Source organism: Odocoileus virginianus, chromosome 4, assembly GCF_023699985.2.
Source record: "Odocoileus virginianus isolate 20LAN1187 ecotype Illinois chromosome 4, Ovbor_1.2, whole genome shotgun sequence".
NCBI lineage: Eukaryota > Metazoa > Chordata > Mammalia > Artiodactyla > Cervidae > Odocoileus > Odocoileus virginianus.
In genome coordinates, this window is record NC_069677.1 from 63,195,866 (window position 1) to 63,205,553 (window position 9,688).

Consider the following 9,688-nt stretch of genomic DNA (forward strand, 5'->3'; position numbering starts at 1 on the left):
TTCTGGGATGTGGGTCATAGAGGATCCTGCTGTGGTTTATGTCGGAGAGTGTTTTGCCTATGTTCTCTTCTAGGAGTTTTATAGTTTCTGGTCTTACATTTAGATCTTTAATCCATTTTGAGTTTATTTTTGTGTATGGTGTTAGAAAGTGTTCTAGTTTCATTCTTTTACAGGTGGTTGACCAGTTTTCCCAGCACCACTTGTTAAAGAGGTTAAAGTAATTAGCCTCCAACTAATAAAAATAAATGGAAAAAAAAAAAAAAGAAATGCCTCTAAGATTTAAAAAAAAAAAAAAAAAACTACCCTATGACTCAGCAATCCCACTTCTGGACATATACTCTGAGAAAACTGTAATTCAAAAAGACACATATACCCCAGTGTTCATTGCAGCACCATTTACAATAGCCAGGCCATGGAAAGAACATAAATGTCCATCAGCAGATGAATGAATAAAGAAGTTGTGGCACATATATACAATGGAATATTACTTAAGCATGAAAAGGAATGAAATTGAGTAAGTTCTAGTGAGGTGGATGAACCTAGAGTCTGTCATACAAAGTGAAGTAGGTCATAAAGAGAAAAACAAATATCATATATTACACATATATAGAACCTAGAAAAATGGTACTGATGAATCTATTTTTAGGATAGGAATAGAGATGCAGAGTAGAGAATGGACTTTTGAACACAGTGGAGGAAGGAAAGGGTGGGACGTGTTGAGAAAGTAGCATTGACATGTATATACTACCATGTGTTAAATAGATAGCTAATGGAAAACTTTTATATAACACAGGGAGTCCAGCCTGACACTCTGTGATGACCTAGAGGGGTGAGCTGAGTGGCTGGGAGGGAGGCAGGGGGACACATATGTACAAATAGCTGATTAACACTATTGTGCAGCAGAAATTAACACAACATTGTAAAGCAATTATACTCTAATTAAAAAATAATAAAAAATAAACTCTAAGAATGTACATAGGGAATATATTTGCAGAGTTAAATGTGATTGTGCTATAAGAAAGTTTCTCAATCTCAGTGCTACTGACATTCTAGGTTGAATAATTCTTTGTTGTAGAGCACTATCCTTCATTACAGCGTTCTTAGCCTCCACCCACCAGATGCCAGTTATGACAATCAAAAATGTTTCCAGACATTGTCTAATGTCTCCTGATCTGAGGAGAGCCAAAATACCCCGTTAGGTACCACTATGCTAGATTTTTTACTATTTCAACAGTTTTTGTAATTCAACTCTGAGATTGCTTTAATGGCACTGTTATGGCTTGCATTTCCTGTATCTTATCTCAGCAGATGTGACTCTCAAAAGCACTGATGGTGGCATCAAGGAGTTGAGAGTGACCTAAGAGATCTACCACTAGGCACAGGGGTCAATAAAGCTATATGGACACAAGCTCTGAAATCCTAGGCAGCAGTTAGATGTAAAGAACTGGATGGATGTAGAGCAACATGAGAATAACTTTAAAACATAATGTTATATCTTTAAAAACCAAGAGTTTGATAGAGTAATGTACATAAAATTTAAAATACAGATACACACAGAATAACCATACTGATTTTTAAAAGATACAGACCTACCAAAGGATAATAAAATTAAATTAAGGATAAAGGAAGCCACAGAGTACAGTAGTTACTTAATAAGTGTGCCATTAATGGAAGAGTATAATTAAATCAACTTTTAGTACCTGTTGTCCAAAAAGAAAGAAAAAATGACACTGGATATCTCAAATTCACATTTTCACTAGAGGGTTAACATATTGTTACAGTGGAGTTCTTCCTGGCACTGAGTAAGCTCATCATTTATGAGTAAGTTATGCGGCAACAACTCCTAGGCTTTAAGTTATGTGAATAATCATGAACTCATGACTGGAATTGAGCTGAACTTCTACAAAACTAACTGTGCTCCATTTTGATCACTTTGAGTAATTAAGCTATTTTGTCAACATGTAGAATTTATATTCTTCCTCCTTGAATAGGACCTAGAGTGTTGGCATATCACTCTTTGGCCTGGTAGAGAAATTGCTACCATTAAACTTGCTCTCAGGTAATGGGGAATATCCATGACTCATCTGTTGGCCAACATTAGCCCCTCTCAGGTTAGTAGGTAATGGTAGAGAGGACATTTCAGACATAGATGGCTCAGATGTTGAAGCTTTTCCGCCCTTTTGTTATCCTATAGTGACAGTGTCCTGCTCCTTTCTTGAGCCATTCATTAAAAATGGCCAAAGGCATTGTTACCTGGCTTCATCATGAACTATGCAAGATTAATGAATGTGAAAGATCTCCATGAATTTCAGTGTGGTAACACAGAGGTATAATTTTACAAGAGTGACATTAAGACCCACAGCTGGCTTTGATGGTCCTATGGTAACTCAGACCTCTGAATGGTAGTTTTTTGCTGCAGAAAATGAGATGCACCACTCAGATTCCTTTGAGAAAGGACTCCTGCCCAGCTGCAAGCCTTGATTATTAGATAGCCTCTAGCTTTTATCTCTTTTGTTCTTATTCAGCCACTCAGTTGATCCAACACTTTGTGACCCCATGGACTGTAGCACACCAGGCTTCCCTGTCCTTCACTGTTCCCTGGAGTTTGCTCAAACTCATGTCCATTGGGGCTTCTCTGATAACTCAGTTGGTAAAAATCTGCCTTCAATGCAGGAGACCCTGGTTTGACTCCTGGGTCAGGAAGATCCGCTGGAGAAGGGATAGGCTACCTATTCCAGTATTCTTGGGCTTCCCTTGTGGCTCAGCTGGTAAAGAATCTGCCTGCAGAGTGGGAGACCTGGGTTCAATCCCTGGGTTGGGAAGATCTTCTGAAGAAGGGAAAGATTACCCACTCCAGTGTTCTCACCTGGAGAATTCCACGGACTGTCACAAAGAGTCAGACACGACTGAGCAACTTTCACTTCACATGTCCATTGAGTCAGTGATGCCACCCAACCATCTCATCCTCTGTTGCCCCTTCTCCTCCTGCCCTCAATCTTTCCCAAAATCAGGGTCTTTTCCAGTGAGTCAGCTCATCTCATCAGGTGGCCAAAGTATTGGAGCTTCAGCATCAGGCCTTCCAATGAATATTTGGGTTGATTTCATTTAGAATTAACTAGTTTGATCTTCTTGCTATCCAAGAGACTCTCAAGAGTCATCTCCAGCACCACAATTTGAAAGCACCAATTCTTCAGTGCTCAGTCTTTGTTATTGTCCAACTCTCACATCCATACATGACTATGGGAAAAGCCATAGCTTTGACTAGACGGATCTTTGTCAGCAAAGTGATGTCTCTGTTTTTATCTCCTTTAAGACCTCCCTTAAGCATTACTCTCAAGGTCTCTCTCCAACCAGGAAAGCCACAGATGAATGATTAATCAAGGCAGTGGGGCCTTGCCATTTCTGCCCAGTGTGAGACTTCTCTAAAAGGCAAAAGTCCTTGTTTTTTGCCCAAAAGTCCCTCCATTAAATTGGCAGTTTTCTCAGTTCTGCATAGTTATCTGATGCCTCCAACCTGCCCAACCCTATTTCATCTCCTTTTATTTTGACAAGTAGTTTTCCTCCAACAAAACCTTTAAAATTTGTAACTCCATCTCAAATATGCTTCCTAGAGAATCCTCTTTATGACACAGGTGATGCTGACAAAAAGTATCATTTATATATTTTCATATTCCTAGGGATCTTGGTCAGACTCTGGCAGAGGGTGAGTCTGAAAAAATTTCTAAAATCATATATGTATGTGTGCATATGTGAATTTTTCAAAAGATATCTTATTTTTAAAAAAGATTCTTTGAGATTTTTCTTCTTTCTTTGGGAAGGCCCATATTCCTTGCACATTCCTCTCAGTTCTTTTACTGTATCCCATAGATTTTTTGAGGCTATGTTTGTATTGTTGTTTGTCTTGAGGTATTCCCTGATTTCATTGTTGATTCTTTTTTTTTTTTTTTTTTTTTGGTAGCATGGTGTTTAGTCTTTACATAATTGTTTTGGTCCTTTTTTTCCTGGTAGTTGAAAAGATTCTTGAAGATGTCTGTCATATAGAATGATGATTGTCAAGCTTTCCAGTATTCATCCTTCCCTTCATTTTTAGCTGAGAAAAAAAGTTGGATTATCCATCTTGCCTCCCATCAAGGCATCAACAGATGACTATGTTATTAAATAAGAAGAGTTTATCTTCATCCTCTTTCCATCAACATGATGGCTAGGGCTTGATAAGCCATCTTGGAATATGAGACGGAAATCTAGTGTTAAAAGGAAAATCAATTTGAATCCTTCATCCTTGCTGATCATGGAGATCATGTTCTAGTTACAGTTTGCTTGGGTTTGTAGGAAAGAACAAATAACTACTACTTAACTTAAGTCATAGTTATTTGAAGTTTTTGGTCTCTTCCAGCTGAATTTAATCCTAACCTATCTAGGATCCATTGACACCAAAAAGAGTAAAAATTATGCAACAATTCATTAAATTAATCTACTTTGTAAACTTGTTGAGGTCGGAACTATCTCTCATTGTACCATACTGTGCAACATTGTATCTGGCACCTTGTTGAAATTCAATATGCATTTTGATCTTGAAAAACAAATGGAAAATATCTGAGCCCCACATATTGTTTACAGATACACGTTTTGGCTTAAATCTTTTTCTTTAATTTGTTTCCAAACAAAGTGAAAGTCTCTCAGGCTATAAATCCCAGGAGGTGGGCTTTTGTCATCAAACAGTTGACTATGTCCCAAGATAATGATTTTAACCTGAGAATCTGGTCTGGTTCTAATATTATTTCAGGGTTTATTTACACTTTATCCAATTATACAACTTTTAAAAATGGAATTTCCTCTTTATATTCGAAAAGATGCTCCCTTTACTGAGTCTCTGTGAAACAACTGAGCAGATGACAAGCAGTCTGTCCCAAGTTAGGGCTTTGACTTGGAAATCGCCACACATTGATGAGTGACTCCTTTCTTTATACTGGCCAAATCAAAACAGCCTAGGAGAGAGGAGCGCAGCGGCCGCCGCCGCCGCCGGCCTGCCCGCTCCGATGAAGTCGCCACTCCCGCACCCTCCGTCTCCTCCCTCCGCCCCTCCTTTGTCTGCACCGCTCGAGACGCTGCCGCCGCCGCCGCCCGCGCGGGGACTGGAGGGATCCGCTCGCGCCGCCGCCGCCGCCCGCCGCTCTGCTGCGCCCGCCGCGCCCCCCGGCAGCAGCCGCGGCCGCGGCGCGAGCCGGAGCCCGCCGAGTTTTTATTTGAAAAACACCACATGGGAGGATGTAGGACTATGGGACCCTTCGCTTACAAAAAACCAGGACTATCGGACAAAACCTTTTTGCTACAGCGCTTGCCCATTTTCTTCAAAATTTTTCTCTGCCTACAAAAGTCATTTCCGGAATGTCCATAGTGAAGACTTTGAAAATAGGATTCTCCTTAATTGCCCCTATTGTACGTTCAATGCAGACAAAAAGACTTTGGAAACACACATTAAAATATTTCATGCTCCAAACGCCAGCGCACCAAGTAGCAGCCTCAGCACTTTCAAAGATAAAAGCAAAAGTGATGGCCTTAAACCTAAGCAGGCTGACAGTGTAGAGCAAGTTGTTTATTACTGTAAGAAGTGCACTTACCGAGATCCTCTTTATGAAATAGTTAGGAAGCACATTTACAGGGAACATTTTCAGCATGTGGCAGCACCTTACATAGCAAAGGCAGGAGAAAAGTCACTCAATGGTGCAGTCCCCTTAGGCGCAAATGCCCGGGAGGAAAGCAGTATTCACTGCAAGTGATGCCTTTTCATGCCGAAGTCTTACGAAGCTTTGGTGCAGCATGTCACTGAAGACCATGAGCGCATAGGCTATCAGGTCACTGCCATGATTGGCCACACAAATGTGGTGGTTCCCTGATCCAAACCCTTGATGCTCATTGCTCCCAAACCTCAAGAGAAGGGCATGGGACTCCAATCGAGAATTGGTTCCCTTGCTTCTGGAAACGTACAGTCTTTGCCATCACAGCAGATGGTAAATCGACTCTCAATACCAAAGCCTAACTTAAATTCCACAGGTGTCAACATGATGTCCAATGTTCACCTACAGCAGAACAACTATGGAGTCAAATCTGTAGGCCAGGGCTATGGCGTTGGTCAGTCAATGAGACTGGGGCTAGGTGGCAATGCACCGGTTTCCATCCCTCAACAGTCTCAGTCTGTGAAGCAGTTGCTTCCAAGTGGCAATGGCAGATCTTACGGTCTTGGGTCAGAGCAGAGGACCCAGGCGCCAGCAAGATACTGCAGTCTCCAAATGCCCCGTCTCTCTCTTCAGGCCAGTTAAAGTCTCCTTCCCTCTCCCAGTCACAGGCATCCAGAGTATTAGGTCAGTCCAGCTCCAAGCCAACTGCAGCTGCCACCGGCCCTCCACCACCCAATACTTCCTCAACTCAGAAGTGGAAAATATGTACAATCTGTAATGAGCTTTTTCCTGAAAATGTATATAGCATGCACTTCGAAAAAGAACATAAAGCTGAGAAAGTCCCAGCAGTAGCCAACTACATTATGAAAATACAGAATCTCACTAGCAAATGCCTCTACTGTAATCGCTATTTGCCCACAGACACTCTGCTCAACCATATGCTAATTCATGGTCTGTCCTGTTCGTATTGCCGGTCAACCTTCAATGATGTGGAAAAGATGGCGGCTCGTATGCGGATGGTTCACGTGGACGAAGAGATGGGACCTAAAACAGATTCTACTCTGAGTTTTGATTTGACATTGCAGCAGGGTAGTCACACTAACATCCATCTCCTTGTAACCACGTATAACCTGAGGGATGCTCCTGCTGAGTCTGTTGCTTACCATGCCCAAAATAACCCACCCATCCCTCCAAAGCCACAGCCAAAAGTGCAGGAAAAGGCAGATATCCCTGTTAAAAGCTCACCTCAAGCTGCAGTGCCCTATAAAAAAGATGTCGGGAAAACCCTTTGCCCTCTTTGCTTTTCAATCCTGAAAGGACCCATATCCGATGCACTAGCACATCACTTACGAGAGAGGCACCAGGTGATTCAGACAGTTCATCCAGTGGAGAAAAAGCTCACCTACAAGTGCATCCACTGCCTTGGCGTGTATACCAGCAACATGACCGCCTCGACCATCACTCTGCATCTGGTTCACTGCAGGGGCATGGGGAAGACCCAGAACGGCCAAAACAAAACAAATGCACCCTCGCGGCTCAGCCAGTCTCCAGGCCTGGCACCTGTGAAGCACATTTACGAGCAGATGGAGTTTCCCTTGCTGAAGCAGCGAAAGCTGGATGAAGATAGTAACTCACCAGGCTTCTTTGAAGAGAAGCCTGAGGAGCCTGTTGTTTTAGCTTTAGACCCTAAGGGTCATGAAGATGATTCCTATGAAGCCAGGAAAAGCTTCCTAACAAAATATTTCAACAAACAACCCTATCCCACCAGGAGAGAAATTGAGAAGTTGGCGGCAAGCTTATGGTTGTGGAAGAGTGACATTGCTTCCCATTTTAGTAACAAGAGGAAGAAGTGTGTCAGAGACTGTGAAAAGTACAAGCCTGGTGTGTTACTGGGCTTCAACATGAAAGAGTTAAACAAAGTTAAGCATGAGATGGATTTTCACGCTGAGTGGCTATTTGAAAACCATGATGAGAAGGATTCCAGAGTCCATGCTAGTAAAACAGCGGACCAAAATGCTCAGTCTTGGGAAGGAAGATGACAGTTCCTCAGACAGTTTTGAAAATTTGGAGGAAGAATCCAATGGAAGTGATAGCCCTTTTGACCCTGTTTTTGAAGTTGAGCCTAAGGTCCCTAATGATAACCCAAAGGAACACATACCGAAGGTAATTTCTGAAGATGCTTTAGAATCTGAGAAGCTAGACCAAAAAGAGGAGGATGGTTCAAAATGTGAAACTATTCATTTGACTGAGGAGCCAACCAAACTAACGCATGATGCCTCTGATAGTGAGCTTGACCAAGATGATATTGTCGAGTGGAAAGATGGTGCTTCTCCATCTGAGAGTGGCCCTGGTTCCCAACAAGTGTCAGACTTTGAGGACAACACGTGTGAGATGAAAACAGGAACCTGGTCCAATGAGTCTTCCCAGAGTGAAGACGCAAGGAGCAGTAAGCCAGCTGCCAAAAAATAGGCTACTGTGCAAGGTGACAGAGAGCAGTTGAAGTGGAAGAATAGTTCCTATGGAAAAGTTGAAGGGTTTTGGTCCAAGGACCAGTCACAGCGGAAGAATGCAACTGAAAATGATGAGCGCTTATCCAACCCACAGATTGAGTGGCAGAACAGCACAATTGACAGTGAGGATGGGGAGCAGTTTGACAACATGACTGATGGGGTGGCTGAACCGATGCACGGCAGCTTGATGGGGGTTAAACTGAGCAGCCAGCAGGCTTAAGGCCTGACCTCTCTGGCTTTGGTGACAAATGCTGCAGCCTGGAACTCTGTTCTCCTTTCAGTTATGACTGCAAAGCTGTGTTCTCACTGGTACTGCCTTTTGAGTGTTGGGTCATCAGGCGGTGGGGACATGTGGCCACTCCAATCCCAGTGGTTATTTCTAAGTCTGTGACACACGATTGGCTGATCTTGTTTTAGAATGCTCTGTGACAGACACAGTAACTAAATGTGAAAAACCAATAAGCTGGTGGCTCATGAACGCACACAAGAAAAAGCAGAGGTTTGTTTTATCTGCCTTCTCAACATTTCTTTCCCTCTGTAAAACAGTGTCTGGTTGAACATCCTTGAGAAGCGTTCTCCTGATTAAAATGGTAGTGTAGGGCCAACACACAAGCTACCAGTCCAATATGTACAGTAGACTTTGGGGAAATCAATTTTTTTTCATGTATTCATTCTGAATAGTTGAAATGTATATTTGTACAGTCTTTTAGGCCTATTCAAGTGATGCTTATGATATTGTTATTGTGTACCCACCATAGATTTGTTTCTTTTTTTAGTGTTGCCCTTGCTATGTAATAAGCGCTGTATCAGGTTGACCTAGCAAAAGCCTGAAACTACGCTAGTGTGGACTTCGGGACAGACTTAGTTTTTGCACATAACCTTGTACAATCTCGTGACAGAGGCCAGCCACATAAGATATATATCTGGACTCTCTTGTATTATAGAATTTTTCTTGTTCTGAATATCCTTGACATGACAGCTGACAAAAACAAAAACTGGCATTTCAGATGTTTTCTGAAATCTTTTAAGCTAAAAATCACATGCAAGAATTGACTTTGCAGCTACTAATTTTGACACCTTTTAGATCTGTATGGAAGTGTGTTGTGTTGAAGCAGCAGACCGATGAGTGCTGCTTTTTGGATATTTAGTTTTATCTTTAGTTAAACACCACCCTGGTGTATTCATTTATACCATCTAATATATGACACACTGTTGTAGTATGTATAATTTTGTGATGTTTATTTCCCTTTGTATTCATTTTAAGCATCTAAATAAATTGCTGTAGTGTGCTTAATGTAAATACTTGCTTTCTTACACCTTCCAGTCCTGTGTGTCCGATAGGCCTTGGACCAGTTGATGCCGTGGCTTCCTCGTCAGAGATGGAGGCACAGCCACTGGGGGACTTGCGGAAGACCAAGAATGGCATGGCAATTGCTTTCTCTCAAGGCTCCTGTTGCAAATTCTTTGGTTCAGTTTGGCTTTTGTCTTTTACCTTTTTAATCA

At 41.9% G+C, this 9,688-nt stretch overlaps 1 pseudogene; it reads left to right on the top strand.

Annotated features, from left to right (window-relative positions):
* Positions 1-5,036: 5,036 nt before the first annotated feature.
* LOC110140927 (activity-dependent neuroprotector homeobox protein pseudogene) lies at positions 5,037-9,485 on the top strand (annotated as a pseudogene).
* The last annotated feature ends 203 nt before the right edge of the window (positions 9,486-9,688 follow it).